This window comes from Petaurus breviceps, unplaced genomic scaffold (genome assembly GCF_028583685.1).
Source record: "Petaurus breviceps papuanus isolate PSGF00001 unplaced genomic scaffold, PetGlider_PUasm1.0 90849, whole genome shotgun sequence".
NCBI lineage: Eukaryota > Metazoa > Chordata > Mammalia > Diprotodontia > Petauridae > Petaurus > Petaurus breviceps.
Genome location: NW_027187361.1, coordinates 14,259,761 through 14,278,452, shown reverse-complemented (window position 1 = coordinate 14,278,452; position 18,692 = coordinate 14,259,761). Strand labels below are relative to the sequence as shown.

Genomic DNA, 18,692 nt, shown 5'->3' with positions numbered 1-18,692 from the left:
GTGTGTGTGTGTGTGTGTGTGTGTGTGTGTGTGTGTGTGTGTGTGTGGAGAAGTCCCTGCTGGGTCAGTCAGATCTTCTTGGAGCAAGCCTCATGGAGGCAGAAGCTGCTGCCTCCAGGGAGGGTGAAGAGGAAGGGTCCCCCAGGCTGGAGAGAGTGATTTTGACTTTGGGAATGTAGATGAGGTGATTTTGATTCTGGGAACCAGCTGGAGCTTTTGCTGGGGAGCTGCTGAGTCTGAGGGAGAGCTGGAGCTTCTGGGAGCTGCCAAGGACATCCAAGGGCCAGATGGAGCTGTCACAGACTAAGAAAACATGACTGTGATGCTGGTACTTTATATGAACCTGTTTGTGGCTTTGCTAAGCTTTAACTTCCCAGAAACAGAGACTGTGAAGGATGTAAGGTGGACTGGACACTGTGAGCTTTAGCGTGGAGTGGGAAGTACATGGAGAGCTGGACAAGGACCTGGGAACTGCCTGCCTTTGAACCCAGGTGACAGTTTGGTGAATCCAGGTAGGACCTGGGAGCGTGGAAGGGAATCCAGGGAATCTGAGAGACCACCCTGAGTCAAGCTGAAAGACTTTACTTGGATACTGTGTACTGACTGAGAAGATTGTAGTTTACAGTGACCTAGGGGTAGAGAGGGCCTGTGTATTTTCTGATGATTGAATAGTGAATGATGACTGAATAGAAACTGATTTGTAACTTGGTGTGCCCCATGAGTGGAGGACTTTGACTATTCTACTTTGTGTCTCTTAGTGAGGCAAGCCTCCTTAAGGATGATTGAATGATTTAGTTACTAAATGATTGTTCTTTGTTCAAAACTTTGTGACCACTGTGGTGAAAACTCTGTGGCCATTTTAGTGATGAGCTGTTGTGAATGCTGTATTTTGATTATCTGTGATAAGTTGTAACATTGTGAGTGCTGTACCTTCTGTACCTAATTTGGAAAACCAGATGAATACACTGTGAGGGGATCATCCTACTGTCTCTCACAATTCTGCTCTAATTTTAGTTGTCTTGCCTCGATGCACCAAATTTAGCCTTTTTTCCCCTCTCTGTTCCCCAGAGAAAGAGAACAAGCAAGGAGACAATCTGTGGGATTAGAGTAGCCACAGTTTTAATCACCAAAGTTAAACATTCCCAGAAAGGAAAATCCTCTGTGCTTCAGGTCATGCCTTCCCCTTCTAGAGGAGGACAGAACTGGAGCTTCCTTGAAGAATCTGCTTGCAGTGAGTTCTGATAAAGAGCAGCACAAAAGGTTACAACCAAGCCCAACTTCCCTAAGAAACTCCCCAGCAAATATTTAAAAGGGCACCAGATGAATCAATGATTAGTAAAACAAAAGGGAAACACCAGTAAGCCTCTTCCTTTAGCCCAGGACAGTATAAAAGTTCACCAGAAGCCAGAGTGCCTAAGGTTAGTGCAAACTCTAGTAAAAGGGAACTAAATAGGGAAAGGGATGGGTCTGTTGGAGGCATTAGGAGATAAAATCCATCCTAACAGGTCACTGCCCAAATAGACAGATAGGTCTGCCCCAAGCGGAAGCATGAAGGAGGATGGGGGGAGGGGGGAGGAAGGGAAGGGTCTCCAAGAGTCCTGAAGTACAATCTCTGATATTCTGTGGAAGCCAAAACAGGGAACAAAATCAACTCCTGCCCAAAGAAACAGGTAGAGAAGACAACCCCCAGGCAGCACATGCTCAGGGCCTTTCAGGAGGCCTGAAACCAGTGTGATTTCTAGATCAGAACCACAGCAGGGGACAGAGCTAAACTCTGCTAGTCAAACTGAAAGAGATGAAACAGAATGGGGGTCAGCACCATATCAGACCCCAATGAAACAGAGGCAAATGAAGTTGGGCTCCTCTTTTAATCAGTGACTGTCTCCCCAGGACCACTGTTGGGAAGGGACCCTAGCCATACTTCTGTTCCAACTTTCTCCAGATTCCCCCTCTTTCTCTTTCCCTACCACATTGCCTTAGCATATTCCTCTGATAGTGCTTAATAAATGCATTATCTATCTATCTGTCTGTCTATCTATTTATCTAGGGCAGGGTTCCAGGTTCAGACCCAGCTCCCTATCCTAGGATAGGAATATAGATGGGGACCAAGGCAGGGAGGGGGACCAAGAACTAGTCATCCAGTCTAGAACTGTGGTAGGGGAGCAGACTAATGATGAACAGAATAAATCAGGCCCTGCTCACCCCATCGAATTGGAGCCTATCTTTAGCACAAAGTTCCAAACCAGCAACTAAGGGTTGAGATAGAATTAAACAGAAGAAAAGTCTAAATACAATGAAGAACTACTAAAGCCCACTCGACTAATCTGGAATAAGACAGTATCACTACAAGTAAGTTAAAGTAGAGTCCTAGAAAAAAAAAAAAGAAAATGAACCACTTGGGCAAGGACTCCAAAGGTGAATGGAAGAAATTAAGAGACAAAAAATCAAATTTCTTAGATGATTCAGGTTTTTTTCCCCTCTGTTCTCTCTTCCTTGGGCTAATTTAGAGATTCAAATCAATGTTATATTAAGTTTACCCCAACAAGAATTTTAGATTTGAAAATTTGAATGACATCCTGTTTTTCAATCGTGTCAACAACCATACTTGAGAGAATTCAATCCCTATTCCTTCACTGCTTACATAGCTTACTATATTTGAAGAAAGAATGTATATTTTATGGGAAAATGACTACAAAGCAATCCAATTAGTTCCGTAAGAAAATCAGTCAATTCAATCAGACCTGTCCAAGTCTATTATGGCAGTAACAACTGCTGAACAAGACTACTCCCCAAATTCTCTAGCAAGTCTTTATATGCAAGATCATCGACCTTGATAAAAATACACCTTAACAGATTGCAAACTGCTACCTCAGATTTCTCCTTAAAAAATTTGGCTTGCATAAAATAAACAAAATTAAAATGCATGCTCTTGGAGGGAAATATGAATTCCATTCGATGAAAGGCTTGACTGAAGTCTACGCGCCACCAGCTGCTCTATGTATGTCACCCCCAGCAGGAAAAATAAAAAGAGGAAAAGCAGGTTCCTATCTTTAAATCCTTCCATACAGGCAAAAGTTATGTAACTCTATATCAGTTTTGTGCTTATCTCAGTTTCCAGTTTATGTCAGTTTCCAGACTATCAGTTTTCATTCTAACCCTTAATTTTATTAAAGTCACATACATATACTATATTGTAACATAATACTGCTCCCCTGTCTTGGGACATCATAACATTAACAGAATAGGGGCAAAGTCTATCTCTCACTTCATGACTTTACCTTTTTTCCCTATGGCCTGGTTATAAGGACTAACTCCTTCTTGAGGCTTGAAAGATTATATTTTCATATATTCCCATGCTAATTTGTATGATCAGTTTTGTTAGATCAAAGCTAGGTAAGATAAAAAAAAAAAAAAGCCCTCTCCAGTGTCTTCAAAAAACAGTCTCTTCAGGCTAATCGCCCTGTCTGCCTAATAATCTCTTTTCCTTAGACATGTCCTTAAATAATATTATTCATAGGTGGCTCCATAAGTAGATTGAATACAAGAGGGAAAGGCTTGAGGGTAAACATAATGAGTTCAATTTCAACAAGTTGTACCTCACGTGGCTACAGAACCACCTAGCTTAAAATGTCCAATAGGGAGTTGGAGATGAGAGACTAACTAGAGTTTAAGAGAGAGGTTAGCACAGGATAAATAGATCTCAAAACCATTGGCAAAGAGATTATAGTTAAGTCCATAGAAGCCAATGAGATCAGCCATTGAAAGAAAGGGGAGGGAAGATGGAGTCAAGATGGCGGAGTAGAAGCAGGTCCTCTCCATGGCTCCGGCTTCCACCTTCCCCAATCAATGTAAAAAGGGGACTCTGAGCAAGCTTTGGAGCTGCAGAACCCACAAAATGACACATAGAAGCTAACCTCCCACTGAGGACAGGCTGGCAGGCCAGCAGGAATCGGCCAGGGCAGCACTCCGAGCCCAGGCCCACGTGAGCCACAGGTTTTAGCCCCAAGGTGGGTCTGACCAGCCGCTGGCCAGAGGAGCTTCAGATCAGCAGCAGCTGTGGCCATTTCCAGATTTATCAACACACAGATGTAAAGGACAAAGTGAGAGGTCAGTGCAGTCTGGACTTTGGAACCCAGTAAGTGGGAGTGCATCAGCTTTTGCCCCCGGGGCAAGAAGCCACAGAGACGCCACAGCCAGCCAGCTCCACGTGGCAGCTTCAGCTCCTGGCCTGCAGAGTGTAGGGGGACCAAGCACCAGTCTGAGGGGTAATTGCTCTTGCTTTAACCTGCTTGGATCTGGATTGCAGTCTAGGGTGGAGGTCCTGGGGTGTGTGACCAGCTTGCCAGAGCGTGTGGAAACTTCAGCAAGGGCTCCCAACTAATACCTCAGGCAGCTGAGAAAACCCCCGCATTTGGGACAAAGTCTCCTGTCTGGTGGCAGAGTCCTACTGTGGCAAAAAGCCCAGGGTCAAGTGACTGAGGGGCGACATGACCCAGCAAAGGAAACAAAGCACACAGAAGATTCCAACATTAGACTCCTATTTTGGGGACAAAAAAGAGCAAAGCATGGAACAGGAGGAAGACAGTGAAGTCAGAACTCCTGCACCAAAAGCTTCAAAGGAAAATATGAGCTGGTTACAGCCATAGAGGACCTTAAGAGGCAGATAAGAGAAGTGGAGAAAAAATTGGGAAGAGAAATGAGAACGATGCAATAAAATTATGAAATGAGAGTCAACAGCCTGACTGAGGAAAATAACACCTTAAAAAACAGACTAACTCAAATGGCAAAAGAGGCTTAAAAATGCAATGAGAAGAATGCCTTAAAAAGCTGAATTTGTCAGATGGAAAAAGAATCTCAAAAGCTCGATGAGGAGAATCATTGCTTCAGAATTAGATTGGAGAAAATGGAAGCTAATGATTTTATGAGAAATCAAGATGCTGTTAAACAGATCCAAACAAATGAAAGAATAGAAGGCAATGTGAAATATCTCATGGGAAAAACCACTGACCTGGAAAATAGATCCAGGAGAGATAACTTAAAAATTATTGGATTACCTGAAAGCCATGATCAAAGTAAGAACCTAGAAATCATCCTCCAGGAAGTTCTCAAAGAAAACTGCCCTGATGTTTTAGAACCAGAGGGCCAAATAGAGCTTGAAAGAATTTACTGATCACCTCCTGAAAAAGATCCCAAGAAGAAACTCCTAGGAATATTATAGCCAGGTTCCGGAATTCCCAGATTAAGGAGAGAATATTACAAGCAGCCAGAAGAAACAATTTGAATATTGTGGAAACACAATCAGGATAACCCAGCATCTGGCAGCTTCTACACTGAGGGATCAAAGGGCTTGGAATATGATATTCCAGAGGTCAAAGGAGCTGGGATTAAAACCAAGAATCACCTACCCAGAAAAACTGAGCATCATGTTTCAGGGGAAAATATGGCCATTCAGTGGAATAGAGGACATTCGAGCATTCTTGATGAAAACACCAGAGTTGAATATAAAATTTGACATTCAGATACCAGAAGCAAGAGAAGCATGAGAAGGTAAACAGGGAAAAGAAATCATAAAGAACTTATCAAAATTGAACTATTAACATTCCTACATGGAAAAACAATAATTATAACTGATGAAACTTTTCTCAGTATAAAAATAGTTGTAGGGAATAGAAATACACACACACACACACATATGTGTGTGTGTATGTGTCTATATATGAGGGTATATGGGCATATGAATACATATGTGAATATGTGTATATATGTTTATAGGTATACATAGATAGAGGGTACAGGACCAATTAAATAGAAAGGGATGATACTTAAAAGGTAAAATTAAGAGGGGAGAAAGGAATATAATGAGAGGAGATGGGGAGAGACAGAATGGGGTAAACTATGTCATATAGAAGAGGCAAGGGGAAATGATTACAATGGAGGGGAAGAATAGGAAGGCAAAAGGGAATGGGTCAACCTTATTCTCATTGAATTTGGCTTGGGGAGGGAATGAAATACACACTAAATATGGTATCTCACCCTCCAGGAAAGTAGGGGGGAAGGGAATGAGAGGGGGAATGATGGAAGGGAAGGCAGGCCGGGGGGAGGGAGAGGGGAGGGAAGTTGGAAGCACCCACTTTTGAAAAGGGATCAAAGTAGAGAATAGAACAAGTAGGAGGTGGGATAGGAGGGAGGGAAATACAGTCAGTCTTTTACAATATATCTACTATGTTATTGTTTTGCATTAGTTACACATGTACAACCTATACTGAACTGCTTCTCTTCCCAGTATGGGTGGGTGACAAGGGAGGAAGGGAATGAATCTGGAAGTCAAAGTTTTAAAATCAAATGTTTAAATATATATTTTATTAATACTATTTTACTTGTAATTGGGAAATAAGATATATAGGCACTGGGGCATAGAGATCCACCATGCCCTACTGGAAAACTCGAAGGGGTATGGGAGAAAATATGGGACAGAGCAGATTGGAGGAGAGACATCCTGTGGGACTGCTATTTTGGGACAGTGGTTAGGGGAAAAATGGGGAGAAAATTTGTAACTCAAAATCTGGCAGAAATGAATGATGTAAATCAGAAGTTAATAAAGCATTTGAAAATGGAAAAAATAAAATAAAATGAGAAAAAAATTAATAAACATTGATTATAAAAAGAAAAAAAAAAAGAAAGAAGGGGAAAAGAAGAAGGCTTCTAAAAAGAGCTTTGGGGGAATACCTACATTTACTGAGAATGGCCTGGAAGAAGAATGAGAAGAGAGATGTAGACAGGTTTGAGGAGAACCAGGAGGAAACAGTTTCCTGAAAATGAAGAGAGAAGAGAATATCAAGTTGAAGAAGGGAATTGACTGTGGAAAAGGCTGTAAAGAAGGAAGAGAATTGAGAAAAGGCCAATAGAATTGTAGATTAAGAGATTAATGGTAATTTAGGAGACAGCAGTTTAAATTGAATAATGAATTTGGAAGACAGAATAGAGTTAAGAGAATGAGAGGAAAGGAAGTACTGGCACTCCTTTGCAAGGAGTTTAACCATGAATGATGGGAAAGATATGAGTTGGCTAGGGGCAGCTAGGTGGCCCAGTGAATAGAGCACCAGCCCTGGAGTCAGGAGGACCCGAGTTCAAATTTGGCTTCTGACACACTTACTAGCTGTGTGACCTTGGCCAAGTCACTTAACCCCAAATGTCTTGCCTTTCCCCCTCCAAAAAGAAAGAGAGAGAGAGCTAAAGGGGAATGACAGATGATCTGGGGAGGATCTGTGAGACCAGAAAACAGAGTGGAATGGTATCCTTCTATATAGGTAGGAGTTTGCTTTGATCAAGAGAAGGGAAATCTCTTCACGACAGACAGGGTTAAAAGAGGAGATAATGGGGGTAGACATAGAAAAAAAACTAGATAATCCCTACTTTCAAGGGGTTTAACTCCAGTTAGGGAGAGTACATACAGCAAAGTTCAGATGTAGGGCAAATAGAAAGGGCCAGAATTCTTTAGATAACTTGAATAATTAAGATAACAATATTAGAAGACTGAAAGACAAGACAGAGGCAAGGAAGGTGCTAAGGCCTGAAGGATATTAGAAGGCAGGGACAGAACAGATCCTCATCTCTAGAAGGAATGGAGTTCTGGACTTCCACTTCATTCAAACTGTCATGAGCCGCCGCCGAACAGTCCAGGCGAGGTAGAAAGGCGTTCTTCCTGTGCAGCCATCCCAGTTGGGCTCAGGGCAGGGGAGGGGCAGAAGGAAGAAAATAGCATGGGCTGAACCTACTCTACCCTCTCCCATCTGGCAGAGCCTGGGGACTGAGGGAGGGGGAGAGAGGGAAACAAAAGTGGGGATAGGACGGCCTCTGGTGGTGGCACCTCTGGAAACTTCATGGCCATTCCAAGTGGGCTCAGAACACTTATTAGGGTCCTTACTAAATCATGGCGTCCAGAACTAAACACAACTCATCAAATGTGATTTAACAAGGGCAGGGACAGTATAACTAACATCCCCTGGTTCCTGAAGATTATGCCTGAGGGGGCCAATGTGCATGACCAGAAGATAATTTAGATCAATTAGATCAGAAGATCAGTTAGCTTTCTTGATAGTCAGATCACACTGTTGACTTGCATTGTGTTTATAATGCACTAAAGCCCTGGAACACTGTCTGATGAATTGACAAATAGCCACACCTTTCTCATCTTATATTTGTAGAATTTATTGTCTGAAACCCAGCAGTAAAGTGCCTGGACCAGAGGGAATAAACTGCCTGAGATTAAGGATGCCTTGTACATCTCCACTGTACACACACACACTGCAGTAACCCTCCCCTCTCCAAGCATTCTCCTCCACATACAGAACAGGACACAAGCTGAAGTTCAGCTGACCAGGACTCAGTCCGATAAGGAGCATGAGACCAATTTAAACGTCAATGCTGTTATCACTTGTTCATATTCTAGAAGAAACTTCGTGACTGAGAGGGGAATAGGAAATTCACAATGCCTGACTGGTTCAGAGACCATGAAAACCCACACTCACCACGATGACATCACAGGAGAATGAGAACCAGGAAAACTGGAGGCCCTCACACTCTTGTACTTCCTAGAGCTCACTTAACCTTCTCTTACCAGGGTTTTGCTATATAGTCCAATCAGGTTCGAGGAAAAAACGGAATGCAGGAACTTAATTCATAGTAAAAATAAGAAAGGGGTAATAATGAATACCAAGAGTTTCTACATGAAACTCAGGTTAACATGTAAAGGTGATTGGGTCCGAAGATTCACCAAAAGAAACACATTTATTTATTTCTGATGTCAGAGACTCCCTCACAGCATAAAGACTGGGTATACTTAAAGACCCCTCCCTTGTAAGTATTATCACCCTCAATCATCTGTATCCCAGTTGGCACCTCCCAACAATAGCCATCAGCTGCCACCTTTCTAAGAACTCAAGGCTCTACAAGACTCAAAACATTTAAAAATTTAGTTTAAAATGGAATCAATATACTATTTCACATTCAGGGATGAACATAGAAAGATTTTGCATCTCATCCACTAATCAAATAGATGCTTTCCTGAGTAGCCAAGCCTCCCCATTAAAAATAAGACTGGCTACTTTTGGCCCCATCATTCACCTGAAAATTCTTGCCAGGAGTTACTGATTACTATTTACCATTATCCTTGCTTTGTGCCTCCTGGAGCTCCTTGAGAAGAGGTCAATTATTCTGTGAAGACCCTACTCATTCCCCAGTTCTGCCTCCTGTAGTTTTTTAGCTCTACCTCTCTGCAGTAAGTGACATTTGTCACCTTTCTTAGGGGACCAGCCTTCCAGTACGGAGAATCTACTCTGAAGAATCTCAAGGAGCTAAAAGAAATGCTCACTTCTTAGACTGTTCAAATAAATCTTTGCTTTCGACTCTACTTTGGATTATGGTATGTTAATAGTGCCATGGTTTGTTTAGTAGGAAAAGCAGGATATTTTAAATATGACAACATGCACTTGAATCTTCATTCTCTCATTTGTCTGCGTGACTTTGAGCAAATCACATTTCTGGGGCTCATTTTTCTAGTACACTTTGCCAAAGCTAATAACATGAAATTTAATAAGGATAAAGTAAAGTTTACACTCAGGTCCCCCAAAAAGTAACTTCCCAAGCAAAAAGAAAAAGATGGGGGAAGCAGGGATAGACATCAGTCCATCTGAAAAAGAGCTGGAAATTGTAATGAAGAGTTAGCTTAATATGAGTTAATTGTATGATATGGCAGGGGAAAAAAGGTTAAAATAATCTAGGGCACATTGAGAGACATAGTATTCATGAGTAAGAAGGCAATAATACTATAGTACTCTGCCTTTGTTAGAATACATCAGAAGTACTTCCTGGTACAGAGTTGGTGCCAGTCCAAGGTCTTGTCAGTTGATTAGTTGGCAAGACACCATAGTTTCAAGTTCACCTAAGGCAACAACTGCACTGACCCTTATCCTAAACTCCTTCCCCAGTACTTCACATGCATTTTCCAAATTAACAGCAAATTGTCCCCTTTTGACCTAACACTGCTCGTCATCTTCATGCACATCTGCATCCACACAAAATAGTGCACAATTGTATAATGTTCTATGGACTCTAGGCTCACACCAGTCTTGGTGCTTGCAAGGACACTATCCCTACTTGACTACGGCTTGTAAAGAAAGTCTAAATTCAAAAAAATAAAATAAGAACAAATCTAAATGAATGAACAAATGAAGAGATAGATAGATAGATAGATAGATAGATAGATAGATAGATAGATAGATAGATAGATAGATAGATAGATAGATAGATAGATAGATGATAGATAGACAGACGGATGGATGGATGGATACATAGACAGATAGATAGATAAGTAAATAAATACATTAGTAAATAAATTAAAGAATGAATAAAACAAGTCATCAATATGTAACCCCTGTGTCAGAGACTCCTTGATAGACCTCTGACATCTCAGGTTCATTTTATTATAGTCTTTGGCACCAACTCTATCGATATTAGTTAATATTAATATTAGTCAATATTAGTCTTAGGCACCAACTCTCCTTATAATATTTAGGTTCTGAATGTTCAGATTCACAAGGATAGGCATTGAAAAGACAAGTCTTAGAAATATTTACAGATAATGCTGGGCTTGAAGTTAGGAAGATAGGTTCAAATCTGGTCTCAGACACTGGCTGTGTGACCCTGGGCAAGTCACTTAACCTCTTTTTGATTTGGTTTCCTCATCTATGAAATGGATATAATAATAGCACCTACCTTGCAGGACTGTTGTGAAGAGAAATAAGATATTAATTATAAATCACTTGGCATAGTGCCTGGCACATAGTAACTGCTATAGAGTTATATATATTATCATTATGAGGCACCAACTCTCTTCATAGACCCTGAGATTCACAAGGCTTAGGTACTTAGATCACAAGTTTTAGATAGGTCTACTAGTGGTTTACAAGTCTTAGGATAGGTCTGCAGAGCCACAGGAGAACTCAGTTGTGTCAGATGAAAAAGAAAATACTTTTGTTCAATTTGAAAGCTAGGAAGTTCTTCAATGGAAGTTACCTGGGGAGTGAAAAAGAGCTCAGGTCCAAGCCAAAAGAGAGGAATAGAATGTTGGTGATTAAAGGTACGATCAGTTACTTTTACATAGAACACAAACCTGGTGGACATATAATAGCATCTAAGGTGACAGCATTAAGAAAGCGCATCAGTTTTATATGGTGCTTTGAGAGATATTTCCCCACAAGGAAAGCAAACTGATTAGATGGCCCATTCCACTGTATACTTCATTCACCTTTGCAGCAGTTAAGATTCTGGTATGACAGTCTGCCAAAGTCTTTACATGGGTAGAGAGCTTTGTATTTTTCAAAGCATTTTCATTATCTCACTTGATTTATGACCATGTTTCCTCTTTGTTAAAATTATGGAAATAGACTCAGTATATATGAGTGTGTGTGTGTGTGTGTGTGTGTGTGTGTGAAGGATCAGGATGGGAGAGAATCATTCACAAATTCACTGAATAAAAAGAAATAATCTGCTTCGCTTGAGGTTGTCACCATAACCAATGAGGAGGAGAAATCACTTAGGTTTTTTTGAACAAGGATGAGGAAGTTCAGAAATTATATAGATTGGGGGTGGAGAGACCAAGAAAGAAGAACAAAGAGTCACTGTAGGATTAAAACACTTAAAAGGGAGCTTCTACACAGAAACAGCCAGGAGGGGAGAAAACCGAAGCAAAAGGAAAGACAGTGCTAATGGTAAGACAATTTCCATACAACTTGATTTCATGCTATATTGACATGTTACAGCTGATATGAATACAATGAGTTTCTTCATCTGAGAAATGAAGGGGTGATATTAGATTACTTCTAAGATCTCTTCCAGTACTAACATTTCCTAAAGCTATACCAAAGGTTCTTTGAGCAAAACTTCTAAATATAAACGTGGTGTTTGTGAGGAGCTGGGAACGGAGAAATCAATTTCTCAGTGTGAATGGACCAAAGAGAGTAGGGAAAACATGAAATGAAAAATTGGTGGTCTGGACCTGAGTATCAGTGGGAAATTGCTACTTGAAATTCTTCTCTAAGACACAGAATCTGTATCTGAGGTGATTTTTCTGGGCAGACAGGTAGATTTCTTCTGTATTTAAAGGCATTTCTGATTGAAATGTCATCTCATGACCTTTGATTTGTGTTTCTAATTGCAGTGATGGTTTAGGGCTGATAGAGTCACACTCTTACCTGTTTCTCTCTTGAAACCAATAGTAAATGTTTGGAAGCTGGTTGGCTGTAAAGTCAAATGATCTAAACGAGGATTGAACCCATGTCTATGGCCCCACAAGCTGTTCTGACAACCTGAGCCCTCCAACTCTGAGAAAATTAATGGTAACTGTTTACTCCATCTTCTCATATTTACATTGACTGACTCCTATCAGACAATACCACTGTACCCAGAGCAGCAGCATTGCTGTGGTCACCCAAAAGCTCCTTCAGCATCCTTGGTCATTGGGTGTAGGACTCACTGCTTTTGATAGTTTTCTATATTGAAATGTCATTGGGAAGTTGTTGCAAATGCAGAACAGTAAAGAGAACTGGGAGTGGGGAACAGAAAATCATAGAAAAGGGAAAGAAAACTCAGGGAAACATAAAAAGTGAAAGAAGAAGAGAAAAAAAGGTGGTTAGTGAAGGTGTGAGAGTTGAGAGAAAAAGGATCATTAAAAATAGCCTCAGAGGTAAGAGGAGACAGAGACTAAGTAAAACATTTTTTTAAACTTATTACCATCCAAGTAAAAAATGCAAGAATAATGACTAGATAATAATTTGAGAAAACATTAGTGAATAAAAGATCAATGTGTGTCACAACAAACACTACAAACAAGCAAAAAACAATGGGTAGCAGATTCAACAGATGAGAAAACTACCCACTGGTGAGCAGCGTGCAATGCTTTGCTACAGAAGGTCAGAATCCAGTTTACAACTCTTTTGCTAGTGTCCTTCAAATGGAATCTGAATGACTATTTGAAGGAAGGTTGTAGTAAAGATTCCCATTCAGGTATGGGATTGGACTAGATGGCCCCTGGGGTATCTCCCAAATGAAAGATACAATAATTTTGTTGAAAAAAAAAATCTTAGGGCAAAAGGAAATCCATTTAAATTCTAGCATACAAAAAGTGATAGAATTGAGTCTACTTTAAAAGTTTTTTCATACCAAATCAGTGGCTCAAATTCTCTATGGCACAGAAGCATGGGACACAGGTGACCACCTCAATACTTCTCCAAAACTGGTTTCTTTACATACATACACACACACACACACACACACACACACACACACACACACACACACACACTTTTAGATTTACTCTCTACGACCCTGGTAGTTCTGACAAAGGCAGAGAACTTCTTGTACTCACTACAGCCTATGTTCATGTAGTTATTATAACTTCCACACTTTAAGGAGATACAATTTAGTTGTGTGGATACTCTCCAAAGTCAACAAACCAGAGGGTCTACAATCATTTAGTAAGTGTTTATTATATACCAGGCATTGTACTAAGCACTGTGGCTTGACCTCATGGAATTGACATCCTAATAATGAAAGATAACATGTAACAGGCGGCAAAAAGGGGGTGTAGCTGGGGGAGGAAGATTATTAGAAAAGGAAATCCATCAGATTGGCTAAGATGACGAAACAGGAAAATAATAAATGCTGGAGAGGATGTGGGCAAACTGGAACACTAATGCATTGCTGGTGGTTGTGAACTGATCCGCCTTTCTGGAGAGCAATCTGGAATTATGCCCAAAGGGCTATAAATACTTTCATACCCTTTGATCCAGCAATACCACCCCTAGGGTTATATCCCAAAGAGATCATAGAAGTGGGAGAAAGACCCATATGTACAAAAATGCTTATAGCAGCTCTTTTTGTGGTGGCAAAGAATTGGAAATTAAGGGAGTGCCCATCAATTGGGGAATGGCTGAACAATTTGTGGTATATGCATGTTATGGAATACTATTGTGCTATAAGAAACGAGGAGCAGATGGTCTTCATATTTACCTGAAGAGGCTTATACAAACTGATGCTGAGTGAGAAGAGTAGAACCAGGAGAAATTTGTACGCAATTACAGACACAATGTATGTGTGATCACCAACTCTGATAGACTGGACTCCTCTCAGCAATGCAGCGATATAAGTCAATCCCAAAAGACTCATGATGGAGAGAAATATGTGCATCCAGAGAAAGAACTAGAAAGAACTGAGTTTATATCCAGGTGGAAGCAAAATACCTGATCTTTTTCCTTCTCTTATTTGGTTTTATGTCCTCTTTACCATTTTTCATTCCAGCTGATACAATACGTCTTTATAACCTGACTAATGTATAATGTGAAAGTATTTACAGGTCCTATATTTGACTATATGCTGCCATGGGGGGGAGGGGAGAGAGGGGGACAAAATGTGAAACTCAAGGAATTGTGGAATTGAATCCTGTAAACTAAAAGGAAACAAACAAATTAATTTAAAAAAAATTTTTAAGCAATTGGGGTTAAGTAACTTGCTCAAGTTTACACGGCCAGTTATTTCTGGGTGTGGTACTGAGTATCTGAGCATGGATTGATCCAGGTACTCGCTGAGCCACCTGGCTGCCCCGAAACTAATTAAAATTTTAAAAAGAAAAGAGAAGGAAATCCAGAGACTTTTGAATCCCTCACCCACAACAAAGCAGACTGCAGTCCAGATGTCCCTCTCTCTCCAAAAGCTATCACCCTGCAGACAAGTTAATGATGGTGAGCTTCTATAAATTAATCAAGGCCATTCCCATGAATGACAGTCACCCTGGGTCACCAAACCTCTTCTCAAAGTTTCTCTAGCTTGGTAAAATGTTTGTGTAAGGATATGGGCATAAAGCATTTTTCAGATTTTGATGGGTACATCTGCCTATTAGAGACAAGGTCACTGACTCGGCTACTCGTTCAGTTTCATTTCAGTCCCTTTGAGTGCAAATGTAGCCTGTTAAAAGTCTACCAAAGGAGCAGCCAGGTAGCATAGCGAGTAAGAACACCGGCTCCAGTGTTGGGATGACCTGGGGATCGAATCCTGGCTCAGACACTTAGCACCCACCCAGAAACACCTGGCCATGTAACCTTGAGCAAGTTACTTAACCCCGATTGCTCTAAAAAAAAAAGTCTACCCAAGCTTCCATTCCTCCAGAAGAGTTTTTGAGATCCCAATCTTGCCTCCGGACCACAATAATCCATTTGAACAGGATGTGAATAGATGTTATTGCAACATACATTCAAAAAGTAGAAGATTCCCCTGAAAGTCACTTATAGTAATCATACAATGCTCAGTGACAGATCTGCAAACCTAAAAGGTTTGAAGAGATTATCTCAATTTTCTGCTATTATTTTCAGCTGACTTGAATTATTTCTCATGAGGACCCAATCTCCACAATGGTATCTTGAAAATAAACTTCCAGTGTATGAGCAGTAGTTGACCATGCAAGATAAAGATTTCTTCCTCTCCTCCCCCACCACTGGGTAGTATTGATTATCAAGATTTATTCCCATGAATCACTTTCTCTTTAAAATCTTACCTTTTCAAGGAAAAGAATGCTGGATTTTTGAGCCAAAGGATCTGGGCTTGAATCTCAGTTCTTCACTTACTACCTGTGTGACTCTGGCCCTCATGTTTCTTAGCGGCGTCTAAATCTGGGATCCTATGATTTTCCAAATTTGGACATCAGGTCAATGGATCTATTATGTCATCAATGTGAATACTACTGAAGCAGTTAAAATTTTACTCCCACTTCTTCATGCTCTGTAACTTTTCCACATTCTCTTATAAATCCTCCATAAAACATCCATAGATCATCAGTGTGCCCAAAGTTTTCGTTTCAAACTTGGGACAATATTTGGTACTAATGCAGAATTCAAGCTGTTTTCCTCTACACTTGGTCAACCTCCTTTTCCAATCATAAATTTACCTGGTTCTTAACTGTTATATTGCTTCTTGGGCATGATGGGTAATATGCTATAATCTATTTATACCCACTGTATGTCCCTCCATTATTCTTTGAGTCTCCTGTGATTATAATTTTTTGGAGGCTGTAGTATATTCCATGACGTGAAAGCATAGCATCACTAGGGGAAAAATAATATTGATATCAAGATAATTGATTTCTATTTCAGGAAGCAGCTTGGGATCAGAAAAAGTACTGTGCAATCTGTGAAATACAATTAATTCTGCCTATTATTCAATTCAGGTCATTACGTATTACATTATCTATTTAGGAAAATATGCACTAATATGCCAGTTCATTTAACTATGTTCCATGTCTGGTATTACTCAGACAAATGACATAAATATGGTTCTAGGTGATATCAATCCTTTAGTTCAGAGCTTGTGTGTGGCACTCTCTAGCTAAAGGACATTCCATAGAATCAGAGAATCTCAGGGTTACAAGGCAATTAAGAGGTCATTCCTTCAATCTATATCTGAATAAAAATTCTCTCTACAATATGGCCAATGGATGGTCATCTAGCCTTTGCCTAAAGCCTTACAGTAAGGGGAAATTTGCTCCTTCCTAAGGCAGCCCAATTCACTTTGTATGAATTGTTTAAAGTTTTTCCTGACATCAACACCAAAAGTACCTCTTTCCACTTTCATTTAATCAATCAACAAACACTTATTAAGTACTTACTATGTTCCAGGACTCTGTGCCACACTGCATAAATTTAATTCCTTAGCCATTAGGTACTTGAAAACAGCCAATCATCTCTTCTCTGGGATAACTATGCTCAGTTCCTTGAACTAATCCCCATGTGTCATGATCTTGAGACCTTTCACCACCTAAACAATTTCCCTTCTGAAATATGTAACTAAGAATTCAGATGCATTCTATGCAGAGTATAGTATAGCAACCCCTACAACACACCTCTCTTAATGCAGTCTAAGATAGCATTAGATTACTGTAGCTTTATTGAGGGTCATATCGCACTGTTAATTCATTTTGAATAGCAATGTGTTAAAATCCTTAGATCTTTCTCAAGTGAGACCTTACTCCAGTTCTGTCCCAATGGAGGTCTTCCCTAATCTAACCACTTCACTCCTACAGTCATGTTTATATCCTTTGTAAGCTCTAAAACTATGATTCTATGATCTTACTGAGAATCTGTTACTGGATTTGATATGTCTTGTAGATTTCCTCATTTATATAAATGTAAATTTGTGTAAATTTCATAGTAAGTGAATGACTGTGCATTTAAGAGGAAAGGAAACTAGGAATGATCCGGTCTATGAAATGCATTAAGGAATAACAACTCAGGCTAACTGACATTCAGTCCGATGCATATTTCTCAGAATCACAGATTAAAAGAGCAGAAAAGAACTAGAGATAGCTTCTAGTCATAGGAGCATAGACTGGACTTAGGATCACATGGTCCAATGAGTTGTACAAAGTCATAGTGTAATTAGTGGCAAAAGCTAGGATTCTAACCCGGAATGTTATTTGGTCAGTTTAGTGCTCTTTCTGTACCCCACTCCCTTCTTATAAGGAGTCAGAGATCTAGAGAAATGAAGTGATGACCAACAATGTTACTGAGAACTTACTCTCAAATACTCAGAACTGTGTAGGATGCATAGGGCCTGGGAGTTCAGTCAACTTTCAAAACATTTCCAGGGGAATAAAACATCAACCAATCAACAAGCATTTATTAAACACTCCCTATGTGCCAAGCACTGTGTTGAGTTTTGGGCATATGAAGAAATGTAAAAAGTGTCCTTTTACTTAAGGATCTTACATTATAATGGAGGGAATTCCATGTAGACATACATATATGCACGATATTCATAAGGGCAGCTAGATGGGGCAGTGGGTAGATTGCCAGGCCTGGAATCAGGAAAATTCATCTTCGTGAGTTCAAATCTGGCCTCAGATACTTCCTAGCTGTGTGACCCTGGACAAATCTCTTAACCCTATTTGCCTCAGTTTCCTCATCTGTAAAATGAGTTGGAAAAGAAAAAGGCAAACCATTCCAGTATCTCTACCAAGAAAACGTTTGTATTTGATCCTGAAAGCAACTAGAATTTATAGAGTAGGAGGGATAGGAGGGTGGTGACATGGTCAGACCTGTGTGTTAGGAAAATTACTTCAGCGGTTGAGTGGAGGAAAGACTGAAGTAGAGAGAGACTTGAGTTAGGCAGATCCGCCAGCAAGGTCTTGCAATAATTCAAGCATGAGGTGATGAGGGCCTGCCCCAGGATAGAGGCGATGTCAGAGAAGAGAAGGGGGTATATTGGAGAGATGTTACAATGCCTAGATAACAAGTTGAATATACGGAGTGAGAGATAGTGAGGAGCTGAGGATGATTCCTAGGTTGTGAGTGTGGGGAACTGGGAAGATAGTGAAGCCTTCTCTAAGTAAGAGGAAAGGTAGGAAGTTTAGGAGAAAAGATAATGAGTTCTGTTTTAGACATGTAGAGAGTCTACCCTCCTGAACTGTACCATAATGAGACTTGGTTTATGACTGACATATAAATGACATTTAAAATCTTTGCTTACAAAAAGTAATATTTAGAAATATTTCCCATTATAGAGAAGGAAAGAGGGAAGGAAGGAAGGAAGAAAGAAAGAAAGAAAGAAAGAAAGAAAGAAAGAAAGAAAGAAAGAAAGAAAGAAAGAAA

General features: G+C 40.2%; 1 protein-coding gene across 5 annotated transcripts in view; it reads left to right on the top strand.

Moving 5' to 3' along the window:
- CSF2RA (colony stimulating factor 2 receptor subunit alpha) overlaps positions 1-18,692 on the top strand; it is a 65,153-nt gene that overhangs the window by 16,936 nt on the left and 29,525 nt on the right. For 3 of the 5 annotated variants that reach the window (XM_069072899.1, XM_069072895.1, XM_069072900.1), the window contains exon 1: positions 11,644-11,768. The exons of 1 other annotated variant lie outside the window; for it this stretch is intronic. The gene's annotated coding sequence lies outside the window, so the exon portion shown is untranslated. Of the gene's footprint in view, positions 1-11,643; positions 11,769-12,275; positions 12,396-18,692 lie in introns of those variants that run through there. One more of the 5 variants, XM_069072898.1, reaches the window with a different exon arrangement.